The sequence below is a fragment of the Mobula birostris genome, chromosome 15 (genome assembly GCF_030028105.1).
Source record: "Mobula birostris isolate sMobBir1 chromosome 15, sMobBir1.hap1, whole genome shotgun sequence".
Taxonomy (NCBI): Eukaryota; Metazoa; Chordata; class Chondrichthyes; order Myliobatiformes; family Myliobatidae; genus Mobula; species Mobula birostris.
Window position 1 is genome coordinate 1528887 of NC_092384.1, and position 13827 is coordinate 1542713.

Below are 13827 nucleotides of genomic sequence, written 5' to 3' on the forward strand. Positions count from 1 at the left end.
TGCCTCTGACATCCCCCCTATAACTATCCCCAATTACCCTAGAACTATGCCCCTTTGTATTCTATCCGACCTACCAGACCCCAATCAATCTATCTTTCTGCTTTCTTGTCGAAATAACTGTTCTCACTGATAATGAAATAAAGTAAGTGAGCCTCAGCTGGGAGGGATAAGAAAGGCAAAGCAATGGTGATAGGAGACTTGATAGTTAGGGGGCTGAACAAGAGATTCTGTGGCTTGAAAGAGATGCCAGAATGGAGTGTCGTCTCCCAGCTGCGAGGCACCAGGGTGTCTCGAAGGGGCGCAGAACATTCTCAAAGTGGAGGATGAGCAGCCGGCGTTTGGGGCACATTGGCTCCAATGACACTGGTAGAACGGAAAAAGAGGTTGTGCACAGAAAATAAGGGGAGTTAGGAAAGAGGCTGAAGAGCAGGACCTAAGAGGTAGTAACCTCTGGACTACACTCGATACCAAGTACTAGTCAGGGCAACAATAGGATGATAGTACGGGACAGTGAATGTCTGAGGAACTGGTGCAGGGGCAGGGTCTTGGGTTCATGGATCATTGGAACTTTTTTCTAGGGTGGAGGTGACCTGTACGAGACAGATAGATTACATCTAAACCAGAAGTGAACCGATATCCTAGACGTGAGGTTTCCTAGTATAACTTGGGAGTTTGGCGAGGCATGTGAACCAGAACACCAGCTGAGAAAGTGGAGGGATGGGCAGGACAGGAGGTTCACTGCTGGTGCCAGTAAAAACAGGCAGGAATAGATGTGATATGACAGAATGATGTGTGTAGTTTAATGCTCTGAGTATTATGGGTAAAGATGATGAACAGAGTATGGATCTGTACATGGGATGATGATGAGGCTATTACAAAGACAGTTGAGAAAGGGACAGGAATGGGTGCTTAGTGTACTAGGATTTTGTTATTTTTAGAAACAATAGAGATGAAGGAGGAGGTGAAGTTGGTGGGGGAAATCGCACTGCAGCGAAGGGACAATATCACGGCAGCTCTCAGAGGGGACAGGGTGGAAGTGAGTCTGTATGGCTAGGACTCAGAAATAGGAAAGGAGCTCTCCCCCCACCCCCACCCCAGCCACTAGCACACCGAGGAACAAATATGCTGGCAGATTAAGAAAAGGTGTAAAAACAACAGGGTTCTTGTAATGTGAGAACTTCAACTCCCCTCATATCAATTTGAATCTTCTTAGCGCAAATGGTTCAAGTGGAGCAGAATTGGTCAGGTTCATCCCGGAGGGTCTTAAAATCAATATGTAGACAGTCCAACAAGAGGAGGGGCTGTACTGGACCTGGTGTTGGGCAATGAGACTGGCCAGGTGACTGAGCTTGCAGTGGGCCAGCCCTGCACTGCCTGTGTCGGAACATCGCTCTTCTCTTCCCATGTGCTGGGGGTGAGAGCGGGGCTGGCATAGACTAGTTGGGCCGAAGGGCCTGTTTCTGTGCTGTAGTGTTCTATGACTCATTCTAAGGAGAGAAGGTGAGAGTGGCGGAGTGCATGAGAGAGAGAGAACGAGAAAGAGAGAGAGAGAGAGGCAGTGAGTATAGAAACATAGAAACATAGAAAATAGGTGCAGGAGTAGGCCATTCGGCCCTACGAGCCTGCACCGCCATTTATTATGATCATGGCTGATCATCCAACTCAGAACACCGCCCCAGCCTTCCCTCCATACCCCCTGACCCCCGTAGCCACAAGGGCCATATCTAACTCCCTCTTAAATATAGCCAATGAACTGGCCTCAACTGTTTCCTGTGGCAGAGAATTCCACAGATTCACCACTCTCTGTGTGAAGAAGTTTTTCCTAATCTCGGTCCTAAAAGGCTTCCCCTCTATCCTCAAACTGTGGCCCCTCGTTCTGGACTTCCCCGACATCGGGAACAATCTTCCTACATCTAGCCTGTCCAATCCCTTTAGGATCTTATACGTTTCAATCAGATCCCCCCTCAATCTTCTAAATTCCAATGAGTACAAGCCCAGTTCATCCAGTCTTTCTTCATATGAAAGTCCTGCCATCCCAGGAATCAATCTGGTGAACCTTCTCTGTACTCCGTCTATGGCAAGGATGTCTTTCCTCAGATTAGGGGACCAAAACTGCACACAATACTCCAGGTGTGGTCTCACCAAGGCCTTGTACAACTGCAGTAGTACCTCCCTGCTCCTGTACTCGAATCCTCTCGCTATAAATGCCAGCATACCATTCGCCTTTTTCACCGCCTGCTGTACCTGCATGCCCACTTTCAATGACTGGTGTATAATGACACCCAGGTCTCGTTGCACCTCCCCTTTTCCTAATCGGCCACCATTCAGATAATAATCTGTTTTCCTATTTTTGCCACCAAAGTGGATAACTTCACATTTATCCACATTAAATTGCATCTGCCATGAATTTGCCCACTCACCCAACCTATCCAAGTCACCCTGCATTCTCTTAGCATCCTCCTCACAGCTAACACTGCCACCCAGCTTCGTGTCATCCGCAAACTTGGAGATGCTGCATTTAATTCCCCCATCCAAGTCATTAATATATATTGTAAACAACTGGGGTCCCAGCACTGAGCCTTGCGGTACCCCACTAGTCACCGCCTGCCATTCTGAAAAGGTCCCGTTATTCCCACTCTTTGCTTCCTGTCTGCCAACCAATTCTCTATCCACATCAATACCTTACCCCCAATACCGTGTGCTTTACGTTTGCACACTAATCTCCTGTGTGGGACCTTGTCAAAAGCCTTCTGAAAATCCAAATATACCACATCCACTGGTTCTCCCCTATCCACTCTACTAGTTACATCCTCAAAAAATTCTATGAGATTCGTCAGACATGATTTTCCTTTCACAAATCCATGCTGACTTTGTCCGATCATTTCACCGCTTTCCAAATGTGCTGTTATCACATCCTTGATAACTGACTCCAGCAGTTTCCCCACCACCGACGTTAGGCTAACCGGTCTATAATTCCCCGGTTTCTCACTCCCTCCTTTTTTAAAAAGTATAACAGAGCTACAGAGAAAGAAAGTGAGAGACAGCAAGAATGAGTGAGCCGGTGTGAGCCTGGTCTTGGGTTCAATGCCACACTGTACCTCAGTGTGTGAAATCAGAGTTCCCATCTGCCCTCTGCCTCCCCTCTCCAGTGTGGTTTGCTGTGTGTGACAGGATTGTTACTACTGGGCACACAGTACAGCCCTGTGAGTGTGTGTGTGTGTGTGTGTGTGTGCATGTGTTTCTGTGTGTGTGTGTGTGCATGTGTGTGTGTGTGTGCGTGTGTGTGTGTGTTTCTATGTGTGTGTATGTTTCTGTGTGTGTGTGTGTGTGTGTGTGTGTGTGTGAGAGAGTTTCTGTGTGTGTGAGTTTTCATGGGCAGGGTTGCCTGCAGTGCTGAGAGTGAGGTCCCTGGGGAGTGTTGTGAGGGAGTATGTGTGTGTGTGTGTGTGTGTGAGTTTTCATGGGCAAGGTTGCCTGCAGTGCTGAGAGTGAGGTCCCTGGGCAGTGTTGTGAGGGAGTGTGTGTGTGTGAGTTTTCATGGGCAGGGTTGCCTGCAGTGCTGAGAGTGAGGTCCCTGGGGAGTGTTGTGAGGGAGTATGTGTGTGTGTGTGTGTGTGTGAGTTTTCATGGGCAAGGTTGCCTGCAGTGCTGAGAGTGAGGTCCCTGGGCAGTGTTGTGAGGGAGTGTGTGTGTGTGAGTTTTCATGGGCAGGGTTGCCTGCAGTGCTGAGAGTGAGGTCCCTGGGGAGTGTTGTGAGGGAGTATGTGTGTGTGTGTGTGTGTGTGTGAGTTTTCATGGGCAAGGTTGCCTGCAGTGCTGAGAGTGAGGTCCCTGGGCAGTGTTGTGAGGGAGTGTGTGTGTGTGAGTTTTCATGGGCAGGGTTGCCTGCAGTGCTGAGAGTGAGGTCCCTGGGGAGTGCTGTGAGAGGCAGGGCTGCTCAGGATCTCGGCCCCGTTCACCGAGCAGAGGCTGGGGCCGCGGTCACAAACTGCTCCTCCCGTGTCTCTCTCTGTTTCTGATCAGCTGACTGCTGACTGCAGGGGCTGGGACGGTCAGCGGCTCCGTCTCCTCTGCTCTCCCGGATTATGGTAATGAGCTGCCCTCCTCTCTCAGCCGGGAGGAGCGGGTCAGCTGTCGGCGGAGCCTGCAGCTCTCTGTGTCTGTGTGTGTGCTGGTCACGGTCAGGGCAGCCGCTGCATGCTGCCAGTTTACCAGCAGTGCCCAGTCCTGGGAGTGACTGATCTGTGACGCCGGGCGCGCAGGAAGCTGGAAGTGGTGGGGGAAGAGGTGAGTGTTTGTGCAGTGTATTCAGAGCTGACAGCAGCTCACACCTGAGAGTTTTCTGTTTCTAATCATAGCCATTTGAGGCAGTCACAGTCTGCCCAAACACTGTCAGGTTCACTGAGGTCACAGGCTGGTCACGACACGGGTACTTGGCGCGTTCATGTTTACAGACTATGTACTCACAGATTGTGCAATGATGGTGTGGTTATGAACGGTACGGCCACGGGCTCCTCACGGTCAATGCGATCACAGTGCAGTCACACTGGTTACGGATAGGGGGCTTTGCTGTTGCAGTCGCGGACGGCGAATTTACGGACTCATCACGAGTGATGTGATCACGATGGTGTGGTCATGAATGGGTTTGGTCATGTCACAGATGGAGTGGCCATGGAGGATGCAGTCACAAGCAGTTCATGGACTGGTCATGAACAAAGCGGACACAGACTATTCACGGACAGGGCAGTCATGGATGGTGTGGTTACACATGATGTCTGTCCCAGTTTGGTGTACCACACCTTTTGTCATGAGCCTAACCTCACCTTCCAAAGCTAGGAATATTGTGTTCGGGTTTGCCCATCCAAATATAGAAAAGATGTCATTAAGTTGGAAAGAATCCAGAAGGAGATTTAGAAGGATGTTACTGGGATTGGAGGGACAGAATCATGGGGAGAGGTTGGTGGGGTTGGTACTTTTTCTGTTGATGGATAGGAGGCTAAGGGGTGACATTCTGGAGGTGTAAAATGAGAGGGATAGATAGGGTAAATTGTGCACAGTATTTTTCACAGGGTTGGAAATGAAAAGCTAAAGGGCATAGATTGGGTTTACACGGTAACATGGTCGTCAGTACATTGCTTTACAGAACCAGCAAACCAGCTTCATTTCCCAGTGCTGACTGTAAGGAGCTCGTATGTTCTTGACATGACCACGTGGGGTTCCTCACACAGTTTAAAGACGGACCGTTTAGTAGGTTAATTGCTCATTGTAAATTGCCCTGTGGTTAGGCTCCGATTAAACCAGGGGATGGCTGGCAGCTGGGCTTGAAGGGCATATTCTGTGCTGTATCTCAAAAAATAAAATAAACTTTAAAAAGGGAAAGGAAAAGTCAGCTCTCTACAGGAAGGACGTGGAAACCATAGAAAGGGTGCAGAGGAGATTTACAAGGATGTTGCCTGGATTGGGGAGCAGGACTTATGAAAACAGGTTCAGTAAACTCGGCCTTTTCTCCTTGGAGTGACGGAGGATGAGAGGTGACCTGATAGAGGTGTATAAGATGATGAGAGGCATTGATCGTGTGGATAGTCAGAGGATTTTTCCCAGGGCTGAAATGGCTAGCATGAGAGGGCACAGGTTTAAGGTACAGAGGAGATGTCAGGGGTAAGTTGTTTTATGCAGAGTGTGGTGAATGCGTGGAATGGGCTGCCGGCAATGGTGGTGGAGGTGGATACAATAGGGTCTTTTAAGAGACTTTTGGATAGGTACATGGAGCTTAGAAAAATAGAGGGTTAGGTAATTTCGAAAGTAAGTACATGTTCAGCACAGCATTGTGGGCCGAAGGGCCTGTGTTCTGCTGTAGGTTTTCTACTTTTCTTGAAAGAATCTAATAGTAAACTAGGGAGCAAGTAAGTCAGCTGGAGGGTGATCAGAATATGGAATGAACTGACAGAGGAAGTGGGTGAGTCAGATATATCAACAACACTTCAAATGCACACAAACAGGTAATGTTCGGAGGGATAGAGAGTAAACATTCAGAAATGGGAGGGCTCAGGAGAGGCTGGACAAACTTGGGTTGTTTCCTCTGGAGTGGCAGAGGTTGAGGGGAGACCTGATAAAAGTTTATGTGCTGTATTGTGCTGCAGTTTTTCCATGTTCCTATTTTTATAAAACTGTTAGACATAGATACACAGCTGCAATCTTTTTCCCAGGGTCAAAATGTCTAACACTAGAGCAAGGGAAGTTCAAAAGAGATGCTTAGGGCTATTTTTTTACAAAGAGTAGGGGTGGAGGCAAATATGATAGTCGTGTATAAGGGCATGTGTAGGGAATAGAGGGATATGGATCTTGTACAGGCAGAAGGGGTTAGATATCATTAGTTTAATTAGTTTGGCACAGCAGGTTGTGTCAAAGAGCTTGTTTCATTTCTGTCTGACTCTATGCTGCACAAGGGAACACATCCTAAGCCCCGAACATGTCCCAGCTCATACAGGCTAATCAAAGATATGTGACCAGGCTAGTCACGTCTGCTTGTGTTTGGCCCATATCCCTCTAAACACCTCCTGTCCAGGTACATATCCAAATGTCTTGTAAATTTTGTAATTATAAAAAATGACAAACACTTCCTCTGGCAGCTTTGTCATCTACCTGGCACCCTCTGTGTGAGAAACTTGCCCCTTAGTTTGACTTTAAATCTGTCCCTTCTCACCTTAGCCCTGTGCCCTCTGGTTTTAGACTCCCCTACCCAGGGAAAAAGACTCTGACCATATGCCCCTGATGGTTTTGTAAATCTCCATAAGGTCAATGCTCAGCCTCCCCTGTCCAAGAAAACAGCCCCAGCTTGTCCAGTCTCTCCTTACATTTCAAACCCTCTATTCCTGCTGGCATTCTTGTGAACCTCTCGGTGTCTCTGCCTGAATAACGCCCACTAGACAGTGGCTGGAATTGCACACAGTGTTCCAGGTGTGCTCTCACCACTGCCGGTCCAACTGCTCGTCAGTACATCCAAAGAACCATGCACAGATTTGGTCCCTTGGTTTAAGAAAGGATATACTGATAGGGCAGAGGAGGGGGATGGGTGGGGGCGGGGCAATCCAAAAAAGATTCACTGAGCTAATTCCAGAGATAAGAGGGTTGCCTTTTCAGAGAGGCTGCACAAATGAGATCTATTGTCTTTGTAGTTGAAAAAGAGGGGTGATCGTTTTTGAAGCTTGTATGATTCAAGGGATTTTGAGATGTTTCCTCCAGAGAGAGAACGTTCAATGAAGGGAGTTGGTTTCAAGATTAAGGGATGTCATTTAAAGAGAACTTCCACTCCCAGAGAGAGGTGGATCACAGGAATCCCATGCCCCAGAGGGTGTTTGGCTAGTGTGCTGGGGTGGGGGGGGGGGGGAAGCTTAAAGTGGAGGCTGGTAAAGCTTTGAAAGATCAGGTTATCCAGGGATGTAGAGAACTGGTATGGAGAAGAAACCAGACTATGTCAGTCATGATCATACTGAATGGGAGTTTGAGGTTTAAGAAATTGAGTGGTCTAGTCTTGTTACAACTTGCTTGTGTGCTAGTACCAGCTGAGAATGTTACATCAGCTGACACTTGTCTCAGTCCTTGTCAGCATGGGTCTACATCTGGCCTGTGGAGTTAGCACTCAGCTCCACGTCCTGATGTTGGCCCAAAAAGATAAAAAGGTTTCAGAATGTGACCGTCTCCTCCTCCAGACTCCTCACCCATTCGACCCTTACAGAACATCATAGGGTTGGACCCTTCAGCCCACATCCCTGTCAAGCACTATGATAACTTACACTAACCCCTCTGTCCATATTCCTCCACTCCTTGCCTGTTCATGTATCTTTCTAACTGTTGTAAATATTGCTTCCACCACCTGCACTAGCAGCATGTTCCCGACACAGTGTAGGACAACCTGTGTCTCACGTCCCCTTTAAACATCCCCCTCTCCTATCAAAGCTCTGCTCTGCCCTCTAGTACTTGTAATTTCCTGCCTGGAAGAGAGGCTGACTGTTTGCCCTATCCCTGGCTTTGATAAACTTCTATCAAGTTTGTTGTCCAACACTTGTGGTTTCTGCTCCCTTTTCCTGTCAGGGTTCTGCCTTCATGCACGAGTGATTGCCTATTGTCTAATTCTGTCCCTGCTTGCTGAATCTTATCTCCTGCTATTCACTTGGGTTATGGAGCTGCTGCCATTGATCACTGTTTGGCTTGGCTCAGTCTGTACAAAAGCCAAGGACCTGACAGCAGTTCATATATGAGGCTCAACAACCTTCAGTTGGTTCTACACCCCACTTACCCCCTCCAATGAAGGCCAACATTTTGCATTTTGATGAAATATTTCAGTCCTGGTCAGTAAATGGGGTAGAAGTGTGATCAGATTTTTATGAGTCCATGCGTTGCTTAGCAACAGCACCCCCACACGGAAATGGGGATGCTGTTTCTAAGCAACAGCAACAGTAGCCTCCTGAGGAAATAGAGGCTCTGGTGTGCTTTTCTGGCCACACTATCTACATAGTTGGACCAGAGAGGCTATTCGTAATGGTAACACATTGAAACCTGAAGCTCTCAACTCTCTTGACCTCACCACCATGGATAAACACGCAGGATGATGTGAACCATCCTTTTTCCTGGTCAATGACCAGCTCTTCTGTTTTGCTGACGTGAAGGGAAAGGTTGCAGTCATAACACCATGTCACTAGGCCCTCTACCCCCTTTACCCTGAATGATTGTTACCTCAGATGTGATGCACTAGTCATAGTCATAGTCATACTTTATTGATCCCGGGGGAAATTGGTTTTCATTACAGTTGCACCATAAATAATTAAATAGTAATAAAACCATACATAATTAAATAGTAATATCTAAATTATGCCAGTAAATAAGTCCAGGACCAGCCTATCGGCTCAGGGTGTCTGACCCTCCAAGGGAAGAGTTGTAAAGTTTGATGGCCACAGGCAGGAATGACTTCCTATGACGCTCTGTGTTGCATCTCGGAGGAATGAGTCTCTGGCTGAATGTACTCCTGTGCCCACCCAGTACATTATGTAGTGGATGGGAGACATTGTCCAAGATGGCATGCAACTTGGACAGCATCCTCTTTTCAGACACCACCGTCAGAGAGTCCAGTTCCATCCCTACAACATCACTGGCCTTACGAATGAGTTTGTTGATTCTGTTGGTGTCTGCCACCCTCAGCACCATGCTAAAGTGGTATCATCTGAAAAATTGTAGATGAAGTTGGAGCAGAATCTGGCCACACAGTCAGGAGTGTACAGAGAGTAGAGTAGGGGGCTTGTGGGGCACTAGTCTTGAATGTAACTGTGGGAGAGGTGCTGCTGCCTTTCCTTAAGGATAAGGAAGTCAATTCAGGATATCATTTTCTCTACGACATTGGAGACCCCTGCAGCAGCGACGGCGATGTACCTCACTGGAATTGTGTTTGTGACTGGCATCTGCCATTAACTGTTGCTCTCTTGCTATTTCTGCACTTTTCCTGCAGAGTTGAGGCATTTCTGGTCCCTCCCCGCAGTCTCTGAGATGCAGGGTGACCTCCCACTGTAAAATGACATCCATTCAACACTCAGTTTGTGTAATGTCAACCTGCTTGAGCTCCCAAGCACAGGCGACACGTGGCTCTCAGCAGAAACCAGAAACACCACCAGCACAGTGCTGCAGCAGGTAGAGCTGCTGCCTCACTGCCCCAGGGACCCAGCTTGTATCCTCAGCTCGGGTGCTGTCTGTGTTGCGTTGCCATGTTCTTGCTGTGACTACGTGTTTCCTCTGGCTTCCTCGCAAATCTCAAAGGCGTGCGGGTTGGTATGTTAATTGGCCACTGTAAATCGTCCCTAGGTGACAATGAGGGGTGAGCGGTAGACCTGAGTTGTGGTGGGTGTTGCTGGGACTGAGGGGGGAATAAAGGGTGGGATTAACATAGAATTGGTGTAAATTGTCAACATGGACTTGATGGAACAAAGGGCCTGTTTCTGTGCTGCATCTTGCCACAAATCACTTACTCTCTGACGATCAGCTTGTGTATTTCCTCATACTGTATATACAGTAAATCTGCAGAACTGCTTTTGCCTAGACAGAACCCCCAGCATAAATGGGGCCACTACACACAGTGTAGTACATTTGCAGATCCCACAGGTTTACACTCCCAGCAACCTTCAATTCCAAATCAGTTGACAGCTGTCAGTGACTAGTTATTGAGCTGGTTATCTCATGATCTGGGCGAACCAGTAGATTACTGATGAACCAACTTTACACAACAAATGTAAACTACAGGGTTAAAAAAAAACAAACATTGAAACTAAATTACTGGCAACACACTCAAAATGCTGGTGAACGCAGCAGGCCAGGCAGCATCTATAGGAAGAGGTACAGTCGACGTTTCGAGCCGAGACACTTCGGGACTAACTGAAGGAAGAGCTAGTAAGAGGTTTGAAAGTGGGAGGGGGAGAGGGAGATCCGAAATGATACGAGAAGACAGAAGGGGGAGGGATGGAGCTAAGAGCTGGAAAGTCAATTGGCAAAAGGGATACCAGGCTGGGAAAGTCTCCTACACCGTCACCAACCTTATCAGCTCAGGGGATCTCCCATCCACTGTCACCAACCTTATAGTACCCACACCCCGCACTTCCCGTTTCTACCTCCTACCCAAGATCCACAAACCTGCCTGTCCTGGCAGACCTATTGTCTCAGCTTGCTCCTGCCCCACCGAACTCGTTTCTGCATACCCCGACACGGTTTTATCCTCCCTTGTTCAATCCCTTCCTACCTATGATCGTGACACTTCTCACGCTCTTAAGTTTTTCAATGATTTTAAGTTCCCTGGGCCCCACCGCTTTATTTTCACCGTGGATGTCCAGTCCCTATATACCTCCATCCCCATCAGGAAGGTCTCAAAGCTCTCCGCTTCTTTTTGGATTCCAGACCTAATCAGTTCCCCTCTACCACCACTCTGCTCCGTCTAGCGGAATTAGTCCTTACTCTTAATAATTTCTCCTTTGGCTCCTTCCACTTCCTCCAAACTAAAGGTGTAGCCATGGGCACCCATGTGGGTCCTAGCTATGCCTGCCCTTTTCTTGGCTTTGTGGAACAATCTATGTTCCGTGCCTATTCTGGTATCTGTCCCCCACTTTTCCTTCGCTACATCGATGACTGCATTGGCGCTGCTTCCTGCACGCATGCTGAGCTTGTTGACTTTATTAACTTCACCTCCAACTTTCACCCTGCCCTCAAATTTACCTGGTCCATTTCCGACACCTCCGTCCCCTTTCCAGATCTTTCTGTCTCTGTCTCTGGACACAGCTTATCTACTGATGTCTACTATAAGCCTACGGACTCTCATAGCTACCTGGACTATTCTTCTTCCCACCCTATCTCTTGCAAAAATGCCATCCCCTTCTCGCAATTCCTCTGTCTCCGCCGCATCTGCTCTCAGGATGAGGCTTTTCATTCCAGGACAAAGGAGGTGTCTTCCTTTTTTAAAGAAAGGGGTTTCCCTTCCTCCACCATCAGCTCTGCTCTCAAACGCATCTCCCCCATTTCACGTACATCTGCTCTCACTCCATCCTCCCGCCACCCCACTAGGGATAGGGTTCCCCTGGTCCTCACCTACCACCCCACCAGCCTCCGGGTCCAACATATAATTCTCCGTAACTTCCGCCACCTCCAACAGGATCCCACCACCAAGCACATCTTTCGCTCCCCTCCTCTCTCTACTTTCCGCAGGGATCACTCCCTATGCAACTCCCTTGTCCATTCGTCCCCCCCCCATCCCTTCCCACCAGTCTCCCTCCCGGCACTTATCCTTGTAAGCGGAACAAGTGCTACACATGCCCTTACACTTCCTCCCTTACCACCATTCAGGGTCCCAGACAGTCCTTCCAGGTGAGGCGACACTTCAGCTGTGGGTCGGCTGGGGTGATATACTGCGTCCAGTGCTCCTGATGTGGCCTTCTATATATTGGCGAGACCCGACGCAGACTGGGAGATCGTTTTGCTGAACACCTACGCTCTGTCCACCAGAGAAAGCAGGATCTCCCAGTGGCCACACATTTTAATTCCACATCCCATTCCCATTCTGGTATGTCTATCCACGGCCTCCTCTACTGTCAAGATGAAGCCACACTCAGGTTGGAGGAACAACACCTTATATTCCGTCTGGGTAGCCTCCAACCTGATGGCACGAACATTGACTTCTCTAACTTCCATTTATGCCCCACCTCCCCCTTGTACCCCATCCATTATTTATTTATCTATCTACCTATTTATTTATTTATTTATTATTTTCCCCCTTTTTTCTCTCTATGTCCCTCTCACAATAACTTCCCTGCTCTCCATCTTCCTCTGATGCTCCCCAACCCCTTGTCTTTCTCCCTGGGCCTCCTGTCCCATGATCCTCTCGTATCCCCTTTTGCCTATCACCTGTCCAGCTCTTGGCTCCATCCCTCCCCCTCCTGTCTTCTCCTATCATTTTGGATCTCCCCCTCCCCCTCCCACTTTCAAATCTTTTACTAACTCTTCCTTCAGTTAGTCCTGACGAAGGGTCTTGGCCCGAAATGTTGACTGTACCTCTTCCTATAGATGCTGCCTGACCTGCTGCGTTCCAGCAGCATTTTGTGTGTGTTGCTGGAATTTCCGGCATCTGCAGATTTCCTCATGTTTGTGAAACTAAACTACTAGTTGTCAACAATGTCTTTTGGTGGACACAGTGCCCTGTGCTGAAACAGTCCTTCTGAGGAACAGGCAGAGTATTCTGAACCAGAACACTGCCAGCGTTTGCTGCCCTCCTGAGTGACTGCGGTTCTGATGGTTTTTTCCATTGCAAACACCAGCGGAGGTCTGGAGAGAACTGGTCTGAACCCTGCTTCCGGCTGTGGTGAACAGAAATGCTCACTCAGCCACACAGTGGTGCCTGGGAGAGGGCATTTCCATTACGCTGTTCCTCGGCCTGAGCATGGGGACTGCAAAATTAAATGACTGCCCCAATTAACCGAAGTTTCTGGGAAATAGTTAAAAGCTATATAAACTGCCATTTAATAGTTAAACAAGTTAAGTTTTTAAATGAAATACAGAACAAATGATCTCACTAACAATATCCCTGCAGTACAATACAGGAGTGTATTAGTTCCTGATAGCTTTTAGTAGAGGAAGTCATCTGCTGCATTCTTATGATTGACCGTAAAACAAAATCAGTGCACACACCTCGTGTAGATAATGAACAGCCCTCATACAATGCTTCAGACGATTGCATCCTCCAAATCTTCATTTTCATTGTAACATTCAAGATACCTTAAATTTCTTCGAAATCCCTAATTTCAATGATGTCATCTTAACTCTTTGTATTCTCTCTGGTTTTTTCACATGGGCTACATGAGCTTCCCAATAATTTGTAAGATCTATTCCAGGGTCTACAGAATGTTGGTTAATGGCCACCAGTTGCGAATGATTTCTTTGTTCATTCATCCCTCCCCACTAATCTCCCTCCTGGTTTATATCCCTGCAAGCGACCTGCCCACTCACCTCCATTCAGGGTCCCAAACAATCCTCCCAGATGAGGCAACAATGCACCTGCAAATCTGCTGGGGTCATCCATTACGTCCAATGCCCCTACATTGGTGAGACCCGTTGTAAATTGGAGGATTGCTTCGTCGAGCACCTCTTCTCCATCCCCTAAAAGTAAAATTTCCCAATAGTCGACTATTTTAATTCCTATTCCCATTCTTGCTTTGACATATTGGTCCACAGTCTCCTCTTGTGCTACAATGAGGCCACTCTCAGGGTGGAGGAGCAACACCTCATATTCTGTCTACCGTGCTTATA

General features: G+C 48.0%; 1 protein-coding gene across 2 annotated transcripts in view; it reads left to right on the forward strand.

The window, feature by feature from the left end:
• Positions 1-4057: 4057 nt before the first annotated feature.
• dok4 (docking protein 4) overlaps positions 4058-13827 on the forward strand; it is a 183128-nt gene continuing 173358 nt past the window's right edge. For both annotated transcript variants that reach the window (XM_072279085.1, XM_072279084.1), the window contains exon 1: positions 4058-4287. The gene's annotated coding sequence lies outside the window, so the exon portion shown is untranslated. The remainder of the gene's footprint in view (positions 4288-13827) is intronic.